This window comes from Lolium rigidum, chromosome 1 (genome assembly GCF_022539505.1).
Source record: "Lolium rigidum isolate FL_2022 chromosome 1, APGP_CSIRO_Lrig_0.1, whole genome shotgun sequence".
Taxonomy (NCBI): Eukaryota; Viridiplantae; Streptophyta; class Magnoliopsida; order Poales; family Poaceae; genus Lolium; species Lolium rigidum.
In genome coordinates, this window is record NC_061508.1 from 282065733 (window position 1) to 282076386 (window position 10654).

Genomic DNA, 10654 nt, shown 5'->3' on the forward strand with positions numbered 1-10654 from the left:
AAAGCTGGTGGTACGGGCATGGGGGAACGCTAGACCCGGAGACAGGGCGTGTGTTTACGGGAACAAAATGTTTAAACCCACCCAAGCCCTTATTGACGCAATGAGGGATGCTCAAGAGGGGAAGATCAAGTTCAACGAGAGAGAACGACGCGCCGACAAGAGCCCTCGGGAATCCTGAACACGGAGGACGTGTACGAGGCATGCCCGGGAACATTTCGTGGAAAGTAGGGTTCTCGCGGGACGATGACCCGTACGGTTACGGAGTCGTGAGAGAAAGTCGGATCGGGATGCGAGATGTTGTGGCGCGGTTGGCATCGGAAGTCGATGAGATGAAGAAAACCCCGACTATACTAGTACAGGAGAGATCGGCAGCTGGGACGCATGAAGATCATCCGAGCGGATCTCGGAAGCCGGCAGCGGAGAAGCGGCGTGGCTTCCACGGAGGTCCAGCCGGCTACCGATGCACCGGAGATCCAAATTACTGCACCGGAGCCTCCTCGCTACCCCGTGGACGATGTAAAGGAGATGAAAGAATGTCATCTGCATTATCCTACCGGGAACATGTCCACGAAGGTAGCCATCGGCAGTGCTTTACCATGTGAGCCTGGAGCACTCCACCACAACAACCCCATTGCAGATGGCTATGCTCGTGTCACGGTGGAGGAAATAGTCCCAGGGTTTGAGGACATAGAGATTGACATTGCTACACCCGAAGGGGAGAGAAGACTTGGAGGTGTCAAGCGCCAGTTTATTCTCTGGAAAAAGAAGTTTATCAAGTTTCCAGGCGAGGCGCCAAGGCGAACAAGTCCACCCCCCTCCGGTGGTGGTGGCGGCGGCGGCGGCGGTGGTGGTTCACCTACACCTCCTTCACGTCAGCCGACGCCGCCCCCCAATTCACCTCCGGCGGGTAAGCAGACGCCGCCTCCTAGTCCTCGTCCGGCGGGTGATCAGACGCCACCCCCCAATCCACCTCCGGCGAAGAAGCAGAAGCAGTCTTGGGTTATTAACCCGGAGCCTTATGTACCTGCAACCACAAAGATACCAGAGCCATCACTAAAGCCTCTCACCCCGAGGCCTTGGGAACTTAGTGTGGAGGAAAATGCAGCGGCCGTGGCTGCTCAGCATGAGAAATGGAAGGCGGACTGCAAGAAGAAAAGAGAGCCCGAGCCCAAGCAAGTATTTTCTGAGAAGGAAAATAGCTGGGCTAAGTCATTTTTGAATACACCGTCCCAAGCCGCGAAGAATCTGCCTGACGACTATGAACGTGAACTTCGTAGTCAAGCACTCGCGGTCAGGGGGAAACAAGTTGCCCAGCTCGGGGAACAAAGTAAACAGTCGATCTCCCCGCTCATAGTGAAAGCCGTCGGTCCGGACGATGCCCCCGATGTCATAGCAGCTGCGGCAGCACAGGGATTGACTGTAGCGAGTGCCACAGAACAAGCGGCCAACTTAGGTCTGACTCTTCGTGCAGCGTTAGGCCTTGATGAGGCGCCAGTGAAGGACGTAGTATTTACATATGTGCGGAATGGGCCTCTCGTCGAGCCTGCGCAGGAAGAGGATCTACCTCGACAAATGACAGGTCCGCTAAATTGGTACAAGGCTTACATACAACTTAAAAACGCCAAAGACTATATTTATGCGGAAGTTAGACCTGAGCATCACTTCAAATATTACTATATAACAATTCATCGGAGTGAATTGTTCTAGCTGTTCAATCTGCGCGAGCTCGACAAATCTATCATCAGTTGCTATGTTCTGTAAGTGATTTATTAATTTCTACCCCATCTCGTTCATTGCCTGCACTATAAATATATATATTGTCCTAACTATCTTGTTGTGTACGCTATTATGCAGAATGAAGAAGCGGGAAATGCGAATAAGGCGCATCCATGATGTTGGGTTCATTGACCCACAAATCGTTAATTCATATGTGTTAGAACACCACCCCACCGACGTGGAGGATGACCTGTGGCGGTTTCTTATAAAACAGGAACTCAAAAGTGATATTCTATTTCCTTACCATTTTGGGTGAGTGTTTCTGTCTTGAGCACATTCTCTTTTGTTTACTCCATGCATGGTATGTGGCTAATCGATGAGTTATGCATGACTGTGCATGTATCGTGTCCGCGGGTTCCACTGGATTCTGCTAGTAATTCAAATTCAGAACTCCACAGTTCTCGTCCACGACTCTCTGAATATGGATCCGAAGCATTGGGCCGACATGAGAAAAATGATGCAAAAGTAATTATTTTCATTCGTTTGTGCTCTATATCGATCGGCCTATTTCGTTCATTATTTCCTAATATCAAGTAACTAATTAATAACTCTCTTGTTCATTTAATTTTCTTTGCCTCGTAGGGTTTGGAGACGGTTCGTAGATCAAAAGGTCGGTGAATTCAAAAAAGAGCTACATTTTAAAAGGGCAAAGACTGCGACTGGGGATATTCAGCCACCGGGGACCAATCTATGTGGATACTATGTTTGTGAGAGGATCCGGAGATACACCACTGAGCGGCAGCCGTCTGAGAATAACATCAGGAGGAATAACCTCCGGACGACGCTTAGTCCGAAGCTCGCTTCCGACCACTTCAAGAGGAACTAGCTGGATGGTTCGCGAGGGAAGTCATCGATCCTAGAGGAGAACACTATGTAGAGGACGTAGAACTTTATATGCACTAAATATGTATGGAAACTTGTTCAAAATTGTACATGGTCATCCGATATTGAATATATATTGTATATTCCTCTTGAATTCATTTTGGTTCTAATTTCAAATTTGTTTGAAATTGTACATTCATATGCATGTATGTAGTACGGTAGAATATGTGAAACTGCTTCAAAATTAAAACCCAAAAGAAATAAAACAATACAAACTAAAAAGAAACCAGATTTAGGGGGAGGGGGGCTAAACCCTAAACCTGCGGCGGCCTTTAGTCGCGGTTGGCCAGGAGAACCGCGACTAAAGGTCCTCCGCCCCGAAGGACTGCTGGCGGCCACGTGGAGGCGCCTTTAGTCGCGGTTCGTAACCGCGACTAAAGGGTGGGGCCTTTAGTCGCGCTTGCTTGGTCGCGGTTGCGCAACCGCGACCAATGGCAGTTGCGAACCGCGACCGAAGCCGTTTTTTCCACCAGTGCAACTATGCAACTCATGAATATTATAAATCACGAAGCAATTTAGCGGTCCAGAAATTTTTCTCAGATGCAGTTACAACCCGTGTTGCAACTCATGACTAGCACGAATGTGTTGACGTCAGAAACCCACCGACGGGCAGCGACTGGTCAACACCGTAGAGCCGGGAACAACTAGGGCTCCGGCTGGCCCCAGTCCCTCAGAGCGACGGCCCGCAAAGCCTCCTGGTCGCGCGTCGATGCAAATTGCAAGGGCGTGCCACCTGACCTATACCTGGTCAGGAAGGTGTGGATGATGCCTCGCTTAGTTTCTGCGGGGCACACACGTACACGTTAAATACGAGCCTCGATCGGCTCTCAGGTTATCCTGTGAATCGGCTCATGGAGCCGATCCACCCATGATTCGTCCAAGGTGGCCGAATATATGGTGGTCCTGCTTGATCAAGATAAAGCATATGAGATCTATGACGATTTAGGGTTTTCACCGCATAATCGGATCATCCTACTCACGATTGGGCCTAGCGCTCGCGCACGGTGATCGTAAGCCAATCCTAGACAAGGCCTAAAAACCAACACGAAGTTGATCCTCGGAACGTCCTGTCTAGGGCCGGCAAACTACACCCTACACGCCGCCGGATCCTCCAACCCTTTGTAAGGCCTAACTATTGCGGATGTTAAACTAATCCTTGATGAATCAAGGAGCAACCGTAACGGATCAGATCTACTAAATAATGACCAAGCGGGGTGCCGCCCTCGCACCCATGATGAGGTACAAGGACGGCTAGATGCGCAAGGGTTGCACTACGACAGCATATGATACTAAGAACAATGCTAACCCTAACACATCTATGATAACTACGTTGCTCGCCATCAAAAAGGCTTCGATACGAGCAACGCATGAACAACGTAGGCAGGCTCGTGCTTGCCTAGATCGCAAGATGCGATCTAGGCAGCATGGTGCTACTCGGAGAAACCCTCGAGACGAAGGGGTGGCGATGCGCCGAGATTGGTTTGTGTTGAACGTTGGTTGTTGTTTATTCCATAAACCCTAGATACATATTTATAGTCCATGGGACTTTCTAATGTGGGCGTGCACCAAACCGTGCACGGGTAAAACTCTAACTTCTAAACTAAGATGCGATCTAATATGTTACAGATACATGGGCAGTTTAGCCCAACTTGGCATAAAAGGCCGATTCACGTATTTCTTCCATGTACAATCTTCACGTCCATCTTGATCGCGGCCCACCTCTGACTTGGTCAAATTCTGGTGATAACACATGCCCCCTGGTTTTGGAAATGACATTTCCAAAATCATTACGCTCTTCCTTCGTCGGGTCATGTCGTGGCAGGGCAGAAATCACCACAGAATCCTTCATCATGATGCCTTGCCCCTTCCACTTCTCCACGTGTCTGACAAATTTTCCTGTTAGGCATCACCTCCTCGGAAACTGCTGTGGCATTAAATCTCCCTCATATCTCTTCTATTTAGCCGTTCTAAACAGCTTACTCCTCCTTCATCTTCCTCGCATTAGCACCCACAAAATTCTCCTGCACCACCATGTCTTCTTCCTCCTCCGAGCTTTCCTATGGGTCCTCCTCCTCCCGCGAGACGCCGCCGGACATCCGTGCCCCGGAAGAATGGGACCTGGAGGACCATGCCTCCTCCATCTGGTCTGAAGACGACCAGTCCTTGACCAGCGGGGACGAAAATCTTCAGTTCCTTGTCGACGAGGAACTGGAGCCGGAAAGCGAGGACGACCTCTGGGAAGGCTGCCCCACCTCTGAAGAGGAGGAGGAGGTGGATGACGACGACGACGACGACTCCCTCGAGGGCTACCCGTCGGCGAAGCGCCTCCGCATGTGGTGGGACGACGACAGCAGCGATGATGAAGACGAGGATGAAGCTCCCGTAGAGGGCTATGGGAGTAGTGACGGGGAGCCCATCGGCAGCAGTGCTGATGAGGGTTCCGAGGACGACGACGAGGGCAGTGATGGCCCGTAGATTAGGATCTACTAGCATAGGCCTAGCAATAGTAGATGGGTCAACAGACCCCCCCCCCCCCTTTTTTTTCTTCTTTCTTTGAGTAATCGGCTCCTCCTTTGTAAGAAATTCTGTTTACCAATGAAGGAGCTCCCCCAATTTGATCTTGCCGATTTCCTCAAACCGCTTTTCAACGAACCGATAGCAATGCACCGATCCCTCATCCTTCAGTATCCCTCAACTGATGATTTTCTAACTGGTAGATAATGTGGAACCCTCAGGAGAGCCCTTAACTTTCTCCCGCCAGTTTCAACGCCCCTCTTTAGTGATCGCTCATCATTTTATGAAGAAGGTAGCAACGGAAGATCGACCGATGACAACTCAATTGGCTTTTACACAGAACCTTACCAGGTCTGCTGCCCCCCGAGCCTTAATCAGGGCGAGGATAAAAGTGGACCAGCCGAACGAGCCATCACTAGCCTCTAAGTTGTAATGCAGCAATCAACCGATTCTAATCAAATCGGCTTTTAAAGGCAGCGAACCTTCAGGGTGAACTGCCCCCCCCCCCCCGAGTTTCCTTAGCACATTCCTTGCGCTTTGCTAGTCAGATCACTTGTACCTCTTGAGTCGATGGCCCTGCATCGGCTTTCATATCCTTAAGTCGATGTCTGCTGCATCGGCTGTGCTCAAAAATTTCAATTTTTTTAGGCCGATTTATGTATCGGCCCCCCATATTTGATAGTATTATCTCATATCCTCGTGTTTTATCCACCTAGGTGCCCCCCCGAGCCGATTCTGTCAAGAGAATTGATGGTATCGGCTCTTCAGGTAGTCCCTGTTGGGTCAAACATTGATCCCAGGCAAAATATATGGTGAGGATAATCTTGGCCGATTGCTGGAATCGGCCTCCACGTTGCTTGCTCCGTGAAGGTTTTGTAATATCCCTTGGGGGGCCGATCGCAAGGATCAGCCTCGCCATGTTTGCTTATTGACGTATTCTTGCTACTCGTCCAGGCCGGTGGATAAAACCAGCCCAATCTCTGACTTTATCACGTTGGTGCGCTTGCTGTTGTCCACCTCGGGTGCATCGTGTAATCGTGGAGCTCTACACTCCGCCGGACGAACGAGCACCATGTTTGTGCCAGCCGATGTTTCATCATCGGCTTTCCTTTGCTTGGGGCGCCACTCTTTTCTTTGCGGCAGTCCCTCCTCATCCAGGGTTCGTTGAATTTTGGCAGCCAGGTCAGGCCGCGCCTTCCTCAATGCGTGCAAATATGACCTTTCGGCTTCTTCTAACGCACGTAGTCGCTGAACCCTTCGCTTTTGGGAGCGGCTGAGCCCATCAGGACACCATCTTGGCCGATGATACTTATCCTCTTCATCACCGTCCTCCAGTTCCTCGAGATCTTCTATCTGCTCGGACTCAGCATGTTTGCTCCGAGGCGGGGGAGGCCCTAAACGCTGGAACACAGATACGTTGGCTGCCTCCTTCTTTTTCTGGTTACATTCTGGGCAATTGCCGATTGTTGGCAATCGGCTCATTCCTGAATCCCAGCAGTGTCTGAAGAAGGGGCAGTCCCAGTGCCTATCCACGTTGTTCGGCTCCCTTGACCCTCCCCTGGCGTGACGTTCGTACCCGTCGTCGCCTTCGCCACGCTGATGGTACCTCCTGTCCTCTGCATTGGACCAATGACTTCTTTTATCGCCTTCGTCGTAGTGCCGACGTTGGTCATATTGCTGCTCAGACTTGTTGAGGAGACATACGGAGCGTGGGTGTTGATACCATATGCTTTTCACCTCCTCTGTGGGTAGGTACCGTCTATCGTCGCCTTGGGGCCGATCGCGTGGAGCGGCCTCCTCTTTCTCTTTGCCACGAGAGTGGCTGCTCTCTGCTTTGTCCGCGTCATGGCGAATCACGAACCCTGCCATATTGGCATCGAAAGAGAACTCTGGTTCTCTTATGGAGTGGCTGAGATCGACCGTGTTGACATCAGGCAACGGACGTGTGTCTCCGTCGAGCTTGATGCCGTGCGAACAGGTCTTCCCACAGGGGCCGACGAGTTTGGTTCCGAGGACCGCCTCGACCTTGTTATGCTCCTTCTTGAGTTTGTCAGCCAGGTCCTCGTGCTTGACCGGAGTTTCTTCCGCTATCTCCGATGTAGACGGCGATGTGGTTGATGTGGAGGATTGTCCCACCGGGCGTGCCAGAATGTGTTGACGTCAGAAACCCACCGACGGGCAGCGACTGGTCAACACCGTAGAGCCGGGAACAACTAGGGCTGCGGCTGGCCCCAGTCCCTCAGAGCGACGGCCCGCAAAGCCTCCTGGTCGCGCGCCGATGCAAATTGCAAGGGCGTGCCACCCGACCTATACCTGGTCGGGAAGGTGTGGATGATGCCTCGCTTAGTTTCCTGCAGGGCACACACGTACACGTTAAATACGAGCCTCGATCGGCTCTCGGGTTATCCCGTGAATCGGCTCATGGAGCCGATCCACCCATGATTCGTCCAAGGTGGCCGAATATATGGTGGTCCTGCTTGATCAAGATAAAGCATATGAGATCTACGACGATTTAGGGTTTTCACCGCATAATCGGATCATCCTACTCACGATTGGGCCTAGCGCTCGCGCACGGTGATCGTAAGCCAATCCTAGACAAGGCCTAAAAACCAACACGAAGTTGATCCTCGGAACGTCCTGTCTAGGGCCAGCAAACTACACCCTACACGCCGCCGGATCCTCCAACCCTTTGTAAGGCCTAACTATTGCGGATGTTAAACTAATCCTTGATGAATCAAGGAGCAACCGTAACAGATCAGATCTACTAAATAATGACCAAGCGGGGTGCCGCCCCTGCACCCATGATGAGGTACAAGGACGGCTAGATGCGCAAGGGTTGCACTACGACAGCATATGATACTAAGAACAATGCTAACTCTAACACATCTATGATAACTACGTTGCTCGCCATCAAAAAGGCTTCAGTACGAGCAACGCATGAACAACGTAGGCAGGCTCGTGCTGCCTAGATCGCAAGATGCGATCTAGGCAGCATGGTGCTTACCGGAGAAACCCTCGAGACGAAGGGGTGGCGATGCGCCGAGATTGGTTTGTGTTGAACGTTGGTTGTTGTTTATTCCATAAACCCTAGATACATATTTATAGTCCAGGGGACTTTCTAATGTGGGCGTGCACCAAACCGTGCACGGGTAAAACTCTAACTTCTAAACTAAGATGCGATCTAATATGTTACAGATACATGGGCAGTTTAGCCCAACTTGGCATAAAAGGTTGATTCACGTATTTCTTCCATGTACAATCTTCACGTCCATCTTGATCGCGGCCCACCTCTGACTTGGTCAAATTCTGGTGATAACAGAATCACAAATCAATCTAATGATTCGGACGTTTTTTCTCGGATACAACTGCACATGTACCTACAAAAAAATTGGTTGCAATGAATGTTGCAACTCATGCTTGCACGAATATGACAATACAATCATATAGCTTAGGAGTCAGATTTAGAATTAGCGAAACCGAAATATTTCCTCATTCAACGGTTGGCCAACAAATCATTTAGACTTCGCAGCCGACGTTGATGGAAGAGGCATGTGACGATCGATGTCGTAATAGCTGAAAATGTTAGATTTTCTTCCAGAACATTATAGGAAATGCTTAGAAAACAAAATATCGCAGAAACTTTACAAGTATTCTGTAAAAGATACACGACAAAAAGAAGTGCTGATAGACAGCTGAGCTTGTGATGTTATGTCTACCTTGCTAGCTAGCGAGGTGTATCAAGCGTGTACACACATCGGTTCCTTCGGCGCGTTGCCTTCGATCGATGGATCGATCTGGCTGCCGGTGCATGCGCGCGGTTGTTAGGCCTTTACGTCGTCGTCGAGTCTAAACTCCAACCCAAAAGGCGTAGCACGTCGCGTTTTTGACCAGGTAGTTCGTTATGCTTGCCTCGTGGGAGGAAATTGATCGACCAAAAGCGGCTCCGCCTTTCGCTTTTGCAGAGATCCTGCCGGCCGGCCGGCGCAGAAAGCGAGCGCGCGAAATCGCGTCGAAGGCACCACCAGCGTGCAATTTGGCTTGCATCTCCGGCTGCCGTCACGGGACAGCAGAATTAAGCGAATTGACCCCCTCCCAGATGCATGACAAAGTTAGGTCTGTCATGCGCTTGACTATGGGAATTGAGTTCCGTCACAGGAATGAATGGTAATAGCTAATATATTGCCGAAAGTGCACATCATTTCTTTACGGTCCTTTTCTCATATGAGAGTGACAGATTAAAAATTGATGGTTACTTCAAGAAAGAGCCAAACTCTGATTTAACGGCATCGTCTACGGATGTCGTTTCAAATTAGCTAGGAAATTAACGGCATAGTCATGCGGCTAGCTGCGTGTGGGCGTTTGTGATATTTTTCTCTCTGTTAATTAGCTACGAAATTATAAATCTTTTCTTTTTCGATAAAGAGTATATATTAATATCGCGAAGATACCAATTACACCCAGCCTCTGCAACAACGTATTGCCCTAGCGGTAGTACGGATGCACATAGCCAAAAAAGAAAGAAAAATTACAAAAAAAAAGTCCCGCTACAGTGATTCAATCCTTGAAACAACAACACTACCATCACCAAGACAGCACCTGAAGTCCAACTCTTCAAAAGCGACGCCTTCAAGAAGGGAACAGTGCACAAACACCGTCATCGCCCGATCATAGATCGTAGGCTTTCACCCTGAAGAAAGTCTTCGCTCTCAAAACAATGCCTTCAACAAGGCCGTTGCCAGGCACAACCAACTAAGGCCAGACCTTGGGTTTTCACCCTGAGAGGTAGGACTGTGATCTTCTCCTGTGCAGTCGCCCCCACTTGCATGCCGCTGCTCCAAGTCCCAGATCAACAAGCCAATTCCTCAACACCTCAATGACTCGAACCACCATTGTCAGTCCACCAGATCACGGTCTCCATGACAATCTCCGTCAGCACCATGAAACGAGAACATGCCCCATGATATTAACAGCTGACCGAGCTTCGAAGCGCTCCCTCTGAACCTAAACAGGCAGAGAAAAACATGGGAGCGCACGACCGAATACCATCCGATCCAGCAAACTCAGGCAAAAGATGCACTGTTACATTTACCAGCAGAGCCTTCCGGAACACGAAACTACAACCAGATCAATGAAGACCAACATCAGGCGGATCTTCGTCTTAGCGTGAGAGAAACCCTAGGACCTTTATTCGACTAGATCAGATGATGTGATCTGATGGCAATGCCAACAGCTCTGCGTACACGTGCAGATCCGTGTACAGCATCAGATCATGCCCAACAATCTTCAGCCGGTGCGTGCATGCTGCTGGTGCGTAGAATGGCCCAGCTATCACACGCTCCGGCCGGCCGGTCACTTGTGTCGCCGCCGCCATCGCCATGGCTCGCGACTCCGTTTCTTTTGCAGTCCAGCAGTAGCCCGATATCATGCACATAGATCGGCAGCTTCCTCGAAGGCGGCCAGATACGATGCGACCAGATCGGGG